Source organism: Rhopalosiphum padi, chromosome 1 (genome assembly GCF_020882245.1).
Source record: "Rhopalosiphum padi isolate XX-2018 chromosome 1, ASM2088224v1, whole genome shotgun sequence".
NCBI lineage: Eukaryota > Metazoa > Arthropoda > Insecta > Hemiptera > Aphididae > Rhopalosiphum > Rhopalosiphum padi.
In genome coordinates this window covers 92,255,597-92,269,500 of record NC_083597.1, presented here as the reverse complement: position 1 = coordinate 92,269,500, position 13,904 = coordinate 92,255,597, and positions in this window count along the sequence as shown.

Below are 13,904 nucleotides of genomic sequence, written 5' to 3'. Positions count from 1 at the left end.
GTAAACACAGCATATTAAACTCATTAAGCGCGACAAACACAAGACGTTTCTGGCTGAGAGCCGACCGAATTTACCGAGGGGAGGTTTGAACATTTGACAGTGAGTATACAAAAATCGGTCGCGACAGTTAAAATTAATAACGTTTTTCATTCTACCGAGTTGAATGGATAACCTGGGTTATGCGTCATTCGCCATTCGTGTAAAGTGTTTATAATAGTTTACACACATACTCTATGCACGCAGATAATAAACAGATCACAACGATTGCTAGTGCGATGTTGTTGACAATTGATGCGTACGAATATTGTGAAGTAAAATATTAAGGTAATATTAAAATGAATCATACGATCGTTTTGTACTTGTAAATTGTATGTTCCAGATTCCCACATGATATCATCATTATCACTCACCGCCAATTACTTATAGATAAATACCGATAGTAAAGAACTCGACTATAACTACGATAATTATTGTTAATTAGAATGATTTTTGATCGTCCATGTTTCATTTTACAAACCTGAATAGATTTATCAAATTAAGTGCATTACGACAGGTTATTTATTATTATTATTTTTTTTTTTAAACAAAATATCATAATAAAATGATTTTATTTTGCAAAGTGTACAATGTGTATACGAATATACGAGTAATTTATATTACCGTTATACTTATACCCTAATTCAGTATTAAATTAAACAAAAATAACGATTGCTATTAAATTAACGTTACGTATGTACAGTGTACATTTTTATGTGGAATGATATTATTATGGCTTTATCATTACAATATTTACATCGAATGAATAAAATTTATATAAATATTTATTTAGATGCGTTTTTTAATCAACCTGAGTTTTTTTTTACAACAACATAAATGTTAAACGCATTTTACGTTTAACGTTTGGGTGGATAATTTTGGTGCTTAGTAAACATAATAATATATTATTATTATTATTACGGTAATATTAGTCCGCACTCTTGTTTTATTTTTACAATTTGGATATAATATTTTATGAAAATATGTCTCGGTATTGTTCCAAAACCGTGATAAGTAACCATATTTTTCTCGTGGGCCTCAAAAACGTATAAATGTCGCTGTTGGTAAGTAGAATTAAGGGTTTGCTACTTGTTATTTAGAGGTTTTGAAGTCCTTTTTAACGGGTGGCTTTGTGGCTCTTGCGAATTTTTTTTGTGTTGTTCTCTTTCTACTTTATCTGGCTAATTTATGACCCTCCTGAATTTATATGCATATATATTTTTCTATTTGTTTATTTTATTTTTATTCTTTTTCTGTGTTGGAAAGGGTGGGGAGGGGGTTAAAAAAACATTGAATGGCTTATCCTCGTCTTGTGAAAAGAGAAAATAATTGAATAATTATTTATTACAGGAGGTCGTTATTAGAGGTTTCTGTAACACCACTTTCCTTTTCAATAGTACAGTAAATCTTTTTGAGTATTGCCAAAATATTTAAATCCTACTGACCAATTTATGAGAAAGTTTGTTCGATTCCGTTGTAAATCACTCACTGTTAGTGTTAACGAAAATAAAAAATCCTGAAAATGAATAAAATCCAAACATATTTTACATATTATTATTATTATTAACTGTAGTCTGTAGTCCATGTTATACTTGAACAAAATAAAAACTAATTTCAGTTGTATACCACAATGAAAATATCTTCCTTTGTGTTCAAAATTACTAAGAAACATTGCAGTACATGATATTTGCAAGATTTTAATTGTCTATATTCAACTTATACCACTTGGGAATCTGACGGTTGGGCAAGTTGCGCAGCTAGTAAACATAAATAACATTGTGTTTTTGAATTGGAACCAACAAACGTTCATTGAACAAACAAAATGAGTTTCAGATTATGTTAATGATTTTCTTTTGTCTTCGTGTTTATCAGATTTTATTTTTGATAGGTAATATTAATTATAGAAGTAACACATTGTTTAACAATGTTTTGGGATACGAAAAAATATTTGAGTTAGCCGTTTGTTTTGTCGATATACATTTTACTTATACAGTTTCTCGTATGAAAACAATTAATATTCCTCTCAAATACTCAATAAGTTGTATTTTTTTCACTTCCAATTAAATGTTAAACTTTTGATTCACTGAACGGTGAAATGCAAATCTGTTCTTCAAAAACAATATATGCTATAAACATTATTATTTATTTAAACAGTGTAATTATTATCATGTTAAAACTCACTTTTCCTGTGAGTTTTTTATTTATTTTGTTTGGTTTTTGTATAAGTTAAGATAATATTAAAACCCTACATTTTTGTATTAAATGTTTAATTATCATTGCTAAATATATCATACACATATTTTTTTTTTAAATATTTTACTTAAAATGTATTCAATATCGATCCACTTGTTTATTATTCATAAACTCTTAAAATATATTATATAGATATGAGTGACAATAGAAATACGCGTCAAATTGTTTATTCACCGTTCATAAAAATTTAAAATACTTAAATAATAAACAGTTAGATGAGAGTATTCGATATATCAAACTTCAACATATTCAGAAATTGATTTTGCATATAATTAAAATACGATAAAAAAACCGAATAAGCATTTAAATTCCATTCGATAAAAATATAAAGTTATGTGAATAATGAATATACATTATACTTAGTCAAAAACTTTCTTTTTTAAAAATTATGTGTAATAATTGTATAGTGTAATTACGATTTTATGACTTTTAGATTGAAATTCTGATAAAAATATTTAAGCTTAGTCAAAAATCGTAAAATCCCACATAAGCTGTTCTTATTAAAAATATGCAAAAATAACTATTAAACTACTGTAATTGTCGAACTATAATAGCTGTAGCTGAAAGTTCTAAATAAAAAAAAAAAAAAAAAAAAAAAAAAAAAAAACTATTAAACTATAAATTGATATACAACTATTGACTTATTAAGTCTTACACTATGTACATATATTTTACAATACTTCTATAGGATTGTTCCTTGTAACATTGTTGCATATCGTCTAAAGTTTATACGAGTATTAGAATATAATCAAAATTTTAATTTAAAAAAAAAATACATATCGTTTTAAAGATATTTTATTATTGTATTAATTATTAGTATATGGGTAATAATTCAAAATTAATATTATATAACCAACATTTATTAAAAATAAAATAAAGTTTTACAGAAAAAAATTAGTAGAATGTTCACATAAATCTTCATACAATGGTAATCATGATGCATTGATATTACAGTTCATTGTGACACAAGCTTTTGATTAAGATTTGAAATACCCAATAACTTTAAAGACCGTAGTTATAGGATTATTACTAGATTTAGATCCAGCATTGTCTTGTATGTATGGTGATTTATAATAGAAAATGTTCAGTTTTTTTTATGTATTATATTGTTATTTATAATATATTAGTTACCTATTTTTCAATTAAGTTTAAAAATTAATTTTTAGTCACTCGAATAATCGAATTATTTGTGTGCATTTAATTAACGTTAATAATAATTAGTATTTCATAATCATTGATAACCTGTTATTTAAACAACTAAATAACATTGTTACCTAAATATTCTGTCCGTTAAATAATTTTTTTCTATCGTTTCATTATGCTATTCACATAGGTATTACATTAATTATTATTTTCTTGTATTAAGTTTTGTTTACTAATACGTTTATTTAATATATGTATATAAAATGTTAGTATTTTAGTATAACCTGTGACCGTAAATTCAAATTTGACATATTTATTATTCATAAATATGATTGGAATTAATATGTGTGAAAAACATTATATTATAATATTCAATATATCATTCAATTAATATTGGATTTAGAGTCTGTTCTTCCAAGATGTAGTATTTAATATTTATACTTTTTACGCTCTGGGACTAAAGCTTTAATTACAACTTCCACCTCTATCAAAAAAACTTATAAAAACTTAAAAACTTATAAATAACTTATAATAACTCAACATTTATTTACATACATTTCAAATCTTCAGATTTTTTCATTGAGGAATAATTTTCTAATTTAATAAATTCAAAAACAATACAAGTAGGTAGCTAATTATCTTGAATCGGCAGTATTGCGTATTTTGCTACTCAATTCAAATATTCTATTGATTTTGTAATATTAAAAACTATTTAATTCCATCAATCAATATCAACATTTCAAAACAATAAATACAGCAATTCAAAACAAAACTAAAAATTATATTTAAGAACGATTTATATTAAAAAACTCACTCAGTAGGAGACTTGGATGTATATTATTTAATTTGATTTACGAATATGTATTTTGTATTGGTAAATAAAATAACTTAGATTAACGGTAAGAAAGTAAGTTTCAGTTAATTTCAAGCCATTATATCACCATTAAATAAACGGTTTAAATATTTTATACCAATATTGTTGCTAAATTCGTGCATGGAAAATTTAAATTAATGATAAAATTAATACAAAAGTTTAATTTATTTTATAGAAATTAATTATTCACCTAGAGTTTCCAAGTCAAATATTAATTACTTGGATTGTAAATTACCAAATTACTAACAGTACCAACCAACTACGTGTCAAAGAAAATTTAAAAAAAAATACAAGTATACTTTAGCCGTGAATTATGCCGGAAACTCCCCAGATATTTTTTTTTTTAAACAGGTTATGCATTTTTTAACACAAGTATCTAGTGAAAACTAATAATAAATTATAGGCTTAGCTCACTCGCTTTATCTGAATTCCAAGTTTAACTTTTGTCATATATTTATTAGCTAAAACATTCATAGTTATCTGAATTACTCGTAAGCTTTTATCAGGTAAATAAATTATATATCATTAATTTATTATAAATATTATTATATTTTCGATAGTTATAAGATTAATAAAATAATAATATACAACACTGTTACGATGATAAACTAGCTGTATACATTTATCAAATATTTATATAATGTATGTATTGATTTCACAATATTTGCACATAATTAATTATTCAAACTGTATATAATACGAAACTGTTTACTTTAATATTATTGTAAGTTAGTTATTAAATCAATTATTTTATTAAGTAGGTAACCTAATTTTTAGATCAATTTTAACTTTATAACATTTACTTAGAACAAACTTTGTATCCGATGATGGAAACTCAAAATAATTTATTCTACTAAGTTTATTGTAAAATTAAAATGTTAACTAGTTTGCGAGTTCTACTTACAGGCAGCAAAAAATAATACTCTAGTTAAATTTTTCATTTAACTAATAATACACCACTGCACTATGATGAAAAACTTTTCAGATAACATTATATTAAACTTTTTGAAAAGAACTCTTATGAAGCACTCATTGTACACTAAACTCAAATCAGATGTGTCGATTAAAACATAAACTAATTATTGGAAAATACTAAGAGTACTCGATCATTGTTTAATACTATCAAAGAATATTTTTCTTTATTTAGCATAATATTAAGCATGATTATATTATTGTTTGTTACGTTTCTATAATTTGTATTAAATAATATTTTACATTACAGCCTACAGGTACTATATATTGTATTACAATTTCATAATGCGTTTAAAAAAAAAAAATCTGCTGTTTAAATGTAACCATAAAGGCATAAACTAAAAGTATATATTAATTTAAAAAAACATTTATTTTATTTTGTTATATTTTATTATACTTTGAAATAAATATGTGTTCTGTATGAATCGTGTTATATGTAATCAAATTACAGAAATTCAACATATAACGATATTATTATATTAAACTGAGATGTAAAAGAGAGTAAAGAATTCCAAGAAAATAATTTTTAATAGTAAATAAAATAATATGTACCTTAATTATTCACTATAAAAATGTTTGACTTCATAAAACGAAAGTAATAACCTCTAATATTATATTCTTATAATGAAGAAATAATAAAATACGCGTATAATTTATATACACATTGTATATAATGATATTTCATTTTTACAACCGCATATTGTACCACGCATCAATAAAGTTTTAAAATTAAATTATAATTTATATGTTCATAAACTAAAAGTTACCTACATATGATTATTTTTTAAACGTAAGTACAATATGTTTTCAAATAAAAAAAATGGTGAATAAATAAATTAATTATTCCTTATTAGTGGCTGGATTGGACTTATTTAATTTTTTTTTCAAATTAAGAGTATTTATATTACTCATGATGAATATGAAACTAATAATTTTATTCTGTTTGTATGCATCGCAAAACGTTACTACTGCTTTGCTTATAAAATATGTGACATAGATATTCCTTATAAATAACACTATACTATATCATATTCAGAATTATATGTCGTTATAGGTACCTACTTTATCAATGTATTGTTTGGTTTTGTTTGTTTATAGAATATTTTATTTTATGATTTGCATATTATTTAACTAGGCGTGGTCAGATGATTTAAATTCACCACATATACAACCATAAAATAAAAATGTATTATTCATAAAAAAATTAATTTAAAAATAATATAATAATATATTCCCAAACTTATATATTCACAATTATAATTTTAACTTACAGATGTCATGGATATAAGCATAATATTTAATATCAAAAATAAATTGTATCTCAAATACTAAAATCAACATAAACTCTAAAGTCCACCGAGTTGACATAATTTAAATAAGCTGTTATTCGAAAATACCTTCAAATTAATATTTCATTAACAGAAATAGTATCTAATTATCTCATGATAATATATTATTTTTATAAATCCAGTTATTTTTTCAAGTGCCTTCGTGGGTAACGTAAACCAAAATATTGAATGTCAAACGCAGAATTTGCTTTATAATATTGCGTTGTAAACATTTTACTCAGCCCATATAGCGGCCGCCGATGACACTATTGACAAAAGCGTCTGAAAACAGTTTTATCCGCTCACTCGGCAAAAGAAGAATATTGTTGACATCGTAGTCAACCGTTACCTATTATACAACTGTAACCGGCAAAACGATTATTTTTGTCTTGTAACTACTTTTATTATTTCTTTATTTTTTTTTTTCTAACGTTTGACAATCCAATTTAAGCATTTATTTTATATTACGTTTCCCTTAATATACCATTCACCCCTCAAATCAAAAGGACACGTCGTGTACCTAGTAGTAAGTGGTGTTTGGAGTGTTTGGACTATAGTTTATGTGCATGATCGTAAAAGAAGTTAGTAACTCACGCGCCAATAAGTGAGAAAAAAGCTTCTACCATTGTTACAGTTCAAAGTTTTTCTAAGATGATCTTAAAAACAATTTTGTACAAAAACACCTTCGAAAATATATCACAAACATATAATAGAATAACAATACGTTTCACAAACCAATACAAAACACATCGCATTCGAGGCAAACAGGAATTTGTTCGTTGTATAAAATACGGATTTCACATAGTTTTAAGAAAATTGGACGCAATTCACCAAATCCGATTCTTTTAAATCAACATTTTCTTTTAAAAAGTATAAACTACAAGTATATATTACTTTAAAAAAATTCAACGAGGTCTTAATTAAAATTTGTTATTTTTATAATAATAATAATAATATGTGAACACTGCTTGAACATATTTGTTTATATTAGTAGGTATTATATAACTGATAAAAACACACAATAATACGTAATGATAATATGTGTTGTATTGACAGATATTACTTTATTATACAACAATATTTCAAAAACGAATGTAAATTATAATAAAAACAAAATGGAAGCAATCTCCCTTTTTTTAGTCATGGTTAGATATGATTTATTCCCCAGTTGCACGTGAAAAACGTCAAATTTCGCAGTTCAATAATGAGGAACTACCGCTTCCGTTCCCGGTAAATAACATTGGGGAATATAAAACATCTATAATATGATAATGATAAAAAGTTTTATGACTGGACATTTTTTATAGACGAGTATATATTATTATGCGTATGTTTTTATTTTTTAAATAAATTACAAAAATTACTCTCGAATAGTCGGTTTCGTGACAAGAATTTGTATATAAACGTAATAATAAAAGCATTCATATTGTGAGTTGTACCTAGTCGGATCTTGTTATTTCATAAATGGCCAACATTTGCAGATATCAAGTACCTAACCATTTTATATTGAAATTGAATAATATCTTTTTATGAACATTATCATTCTCACTTTCATCATCATAATCATAAACAATAAACATTCTATATTATTCAAATATAGTTCTGGTTATTAACTTTTTACTTTTCTCGCGAATAAATAACTAGGTATATAATAGGTTCAAAATAAAGTTTTTTACATATTTTATTCAGTTTATTTCCCGACAAAATGTCAATTTAAATGTATATTTTCACTGGCCAACGGAGTTGACAAATTTAAAACTAATAAGTCATAATTCTTGGCCATTATTAGAACTGCTAGATTTAAAATATGTCAAATACCATAATGAACCGGAAAAAGGAAATATTGAATGTCAATCTTACAAATCTATTGATCTTGTTTTAAACACCACAGACTACAAATACATTTTTTGAATACATAAAATGTGTAGGACTTTACCTATATATTAAATTAATAATAATATCAATCCAAATCAATTGCAATGTAATTGTTTTTATTCGAGACCTGAAATGATATTTACATAACATAGATTTGATTACAGATAGTGTTATAGTATTAACATAATAATGATAAAAATATTATCGAAGGCGGGCAGAGTGGATTGGATTAATTTCACACGCGTTAAACTTAACTTCTACGGACGTCTTCATTGCGCTATAATTTATACAGTGTATACCACTTTTCTCTCGTTTTGCCGCGATGTCCCTGTTAGATTAATAAGGAAACGGAAAAAGCAAACATTAAAACGAACGTCATATTATAGACTCGTGCCGTCGGTGTTTATTTTCAAACGACGGTGAAACGAATAACCAATTACGTTAGAGTTATCAATGTCGTGACGAAAAATCGTCCGAAGACTAAAAAACACCAAACGTTTTCCACGTACAAATCGGGTATAAGTGCACGGTGATATTATGTTGTTTTTGGGGATGTGCGCGCACGACATAGTATCGAATAACTGGCAGGGAACAGTTGTGACGCATCACGCGATATACGCTTTTAAGGTAATGTAGGTAGAGGGTAGTAAAACGGGCGGCTGAGCGCGGCTGGTGACGGTGAAATGGTTTACCGAATTTCGAGTCCAAAGTAATATGTGAAACACGCGCGTATCGTATACACAATCATATAGGTCCCGGTGTTTCTTTCACGCACACCGTGTTTATTCGTCATCGCTCTCCGGTAATAATATATTCTTAGTTATTAGATAGATATTTGATTGTTAACTGCAAAACAATGGTTATCTACGCGTTGCGTGGCCTACGGAATAAACATCGATTTAGTAAAAAACGCATAGACCTAATTTAGCGTAATATTGTTGTATAGCTATGCGTAATGCGTATACCGTACAGCCATTTATGGACTAACAGATTATTATGAGTTTACAAGTAACGCACTACGAAAATATTGTAATAAAAAAGCAACTTAAAATCTAAATAGGTAATTTGTTCGAGTCATAGCCATTATTTTATGATTTTAGAAAATTTTCATGGTTTGAATATTTTTTATAATTTGTTTTTAGTAGCATTTTTCGTAAATCTTACCCTCACTTCCACCATTTAATTTACACTAATTACCATTAAGGAATTAATAGTTCAAATATTTCATTCTATATATAGTTGTACGTACGGATTTGATTCAAATATATTTTGATCTTACTTGGTCAGAAAACAACAGTAAAAACTTAAATTCAAAAACATAGTAAGGTATTTATCGCATCTGTTTTCGTGGGATGCCGACAACGGCCGATGATATTCATATTAATTTTATCGCGTGTTCCAATCGAGTAAAAGTATTTATTTTTCACCGACAGTCGCTTAAACGTTTCTTATTTATGAACACATTTGTGTCAAATAAATAGGTTTCCGATTCTGGCAATCGTCGAAGTAGCAATAGGATTGGCAAAGTTCATGTGTGGGGTAAAAAACGAAGACAGGTTTTTTTCCTCTCAAACTGCGGCTGCTATCAGTAGTGGCGGAATAAATATTGTGACCAAAAAAGGCATTTAATTACAGTAGCGTTTACCGTGTACACTCTCTTCTCGAACGGCTCTACTACGGTTTTATCGCACTGCAGATTTATGTGTTTAGTAGTCAGTAGCACATAAATTCAAAGGGTATGTCACCCCTGGTCGACTGCTGTGCCACTCATCCCCTGAAAAAATAAAATACATCCCAAATGTGGTCTACGCATAAACCTCCAGAGGACACGAGACCTAGCGCTTTGCTACCGTATCTTTTGTGTTGTTTTTCACGCAGCGAGTAGACTTTCTTAACATTGCTACCACCACCACCACCACCACCACTACCAGAACCAGAAACAGACAGCGCCACCATCAATACCGCAGAGCTCTGAGGTCATTATTGGCAGTATTGCTATATTCAATATTGTCTAAGTATAAGATTTATTCTCCACTGATAGTGAATTTTACAACTTACGTTTCGGCAACACAAATAAAAATATTGAACTTTTGAACTGAATGCGACGTATCATTTGAAATAAAATCACAATTAAAACAATACTATACGATATAATATGCTATTGCAACTGCATAGCGAATGTTGTATTACTGTGCATTTATAACGATTGCTATTTATAATAAAAAATAATACATAAAATCATAAAATGTTCAATGTTAAAGATGTTTTATATTACTATTAATGAGATTAACGGACATTAGATAATGATTTTATTAGTTAATTAATTTGATAGGATTTCGAATTGATTAAATTATATATCTCAAATGTATTTTGGAGATGTGTACAATATCATTTCCTAGTTATATAATTTATTTTATGAAAACGTCCCTATAATAACAATAACATTTAGTACCTACAATAATTATCATTATTATTTCATTTAATGTTAACTTTAAAATTCTCTTCGTTTAAATTGACATCAAAGGGAGAATCAGCCAAAGTTCTCGGCGGAACGCCAAAGGTAATATAACTATTAAAAATCCAATTTAGAGGAAAAAGAATTGGCGTCGCGTTTTAGTGACAGTAAAAACCGTCGGCGCCCGGGGAAGGAATGAAAAAAAAAAGAGTGCAATGGATAGAGGCGAATGACTCAATTTAGTCGGCATTACTTCAATTATTGGCCTCGAGTTATATAGTAGGTAAACTATTGCATTTATGAGCTCCGTTTTTATTGTATGGAAAAGAGTATTTTTATTATTATTATTATTTTTATTATTTGACACTTGATGACTAAATCCATGTGCCATACGCACACACGAGAAAAATATGGCTTTTACAGATGCTTTAGAAAATTTGTGCCACCATAGCACTACATAATGTACAGTATGTGTTATGTACGTTGTCAAATAATGAAATCCACAACAAGATCACTGTGGGTCTCCAGGTCAATATTGCACGCGTGTATATGTAATATTTTTGTCTATGGTGTGACTTAGACCGGGCAAATAGATCCCGAACGACGTTCGCTGCCAAGCCATCGATTCCGGTTTCGAAACGCACTTTACCAGAGATGATTTGTATGGGTACTTACTGGGGGTGACACGATGGCGATATTATATGATACATTTTTGTTGATTTCCGGACGGTTTCGTACGATACAGAACAGCTGCGATCGCTCCAGACCGTGCCGACCACCTCTTCGTTCTCACCAGTCACGCGACAATAAATGCGTTTAAGAATAGTATAAGAGTGTTGTCATAGATGACAAGTCGCAGCATCGAACCCAGGCATATATGGTACCCAGATACTTCTTTCCGTAAAATTCTGACGCAAATCAGATACGACAAATCACCCAGTGATAACGTTATTTCCAATTGGGTCGTAGAGAAGGAAAACAATTATGGTCTATGCGAGTACAATATAATACAGGGAGCACGTCGACGAAAATTCGATTAAGAGTAACCAAGTGACATATTTTATCGGATCTTTATAACACGTTTATCGTTTGATTAAATTATTATGATTATAACTATTTTTTTTCTTCATCACAGTTCATGTTCGCTTTAAATGTTCAAGATTCAATTATAATTACCCAATTACCAAACACGAATACAATCGAATTTTTAAATTGAAATGATTATTTTTCAACGGAAAAATATTAAAACGGTAACGACATTCTTAAGTAAATTAACTTATTGGCGTACACTTTAAGCAACTACACTTTAAGTGCCTGTACTACAAATAAATATGGTTAACAACGATTATCAGTGTACGAAGAAGTCCCGTTCGTTTTCAAACACTTGTTAACAAAATAAATTATTTAAACACTTTAAGCAGTAATCGATATTTTAGCATAATGTCAATACGTAAATTATATTAAAAATACATGTTGGTATAATTTGATTATTCTTCGTTATTTAAAAAGGTATAAATATTAAATTGTATGTAACATGTTCTATACATTTTCATTAACACTTAAGATGTATCAATGCCATTCAACTGGATATTTGGATAATCAATACAGAGTGTTTAATTAATATTGCATCTCAAGTTTTACACAACTAAGTTCTTTGAACATTTTTGATCATTAAAGTTTGATAAGTTTTAAATTAATTACAGCTTTTCTTAAACACAGATACAATCGTTTAAAAATTAAAACAGATAGTGGTGTACGTGATGAATCATTTCCAGTGTTTGTTCATTTAAGTTGCTTTATAGCCTTACACCTATGCCACTGATTAAACCGATTTTTATTTTTTATTTTTTTATCCATACCGCGCATTTGACATAATATATTATTTACTCTCTAATTTGAATATTACTATATTATTAATTCGGAATTGAATTAGTGTTTATGAATAATAAAGCAAACTATATAAATTTAAAGCCTTAGATTTAAAATTTTGTTTATACATCTTTGATTTCAAAGTAGCTAGAGTACACAACTTTATATATGATATATAAAAACCAATACATTATGAAAACCATGTCATCATGATAAAAAACACAATCGTACCAATGCATATTCTATACAGTACATATAGTACTATACAAATATAAACATCAAATATCTATACACAATACACATAATATTATTATTTGGTACAAATATAGACGTATTGTATATTATTATTTGGTACAAATATAGACGTATTGTATATTATTTCTTAAACTAACCCAAGGTATATATTATTTAAACTGATCGTTTTCACTGTTTAGTGTATACGCTATCTACAATATTTTCTTTAAACATTAAATGTTTGCATTGCAAATTTTGAATTGTTGTTGCGTACATTGAAAATAATAAAGAAACAAAGTATCTACTCAATTTTATTCTACAGAGAAACTTACGCAATCATGTTTTGTGTTAAAGACAAATGTAAAATGCCAACAACCATAAATTATGGATGATAAACGTATACGCCAAACAATTAAATGTATGTTTTAAATTTAAAACTTATATGATTTTAACAGTTAGTTAATTTAATAAATACAAATAGGTATTAATATGGATGACAAATTATGTTATTATTTTTGATAACATACTCGAATATCAAAGTCAAAATTATACCATATTGTATTAAAATTAAGTGGAAAAGTAAAAATAATAATATTACTTCTCAGAAACTTAATGCGAAATTAAATTGACAAAGTTATAGTAACCAAACATATTTATTTAGAAAACCAAATATATTTTACTAAACTTGTATGTCTTGACATATTGTTTTAAACTTGTACAACCGGAATCTCAGTGGCACCAGAGGAATAAATTGCCAACTTCTTTTTCAATAGCATACCATTTCCGCATAACTCAACAAGTGTTTGTGCTTTCACTCACTGAAGTGCACGAAAATCGTTAGATATCGTAAAATAATATTTTATAA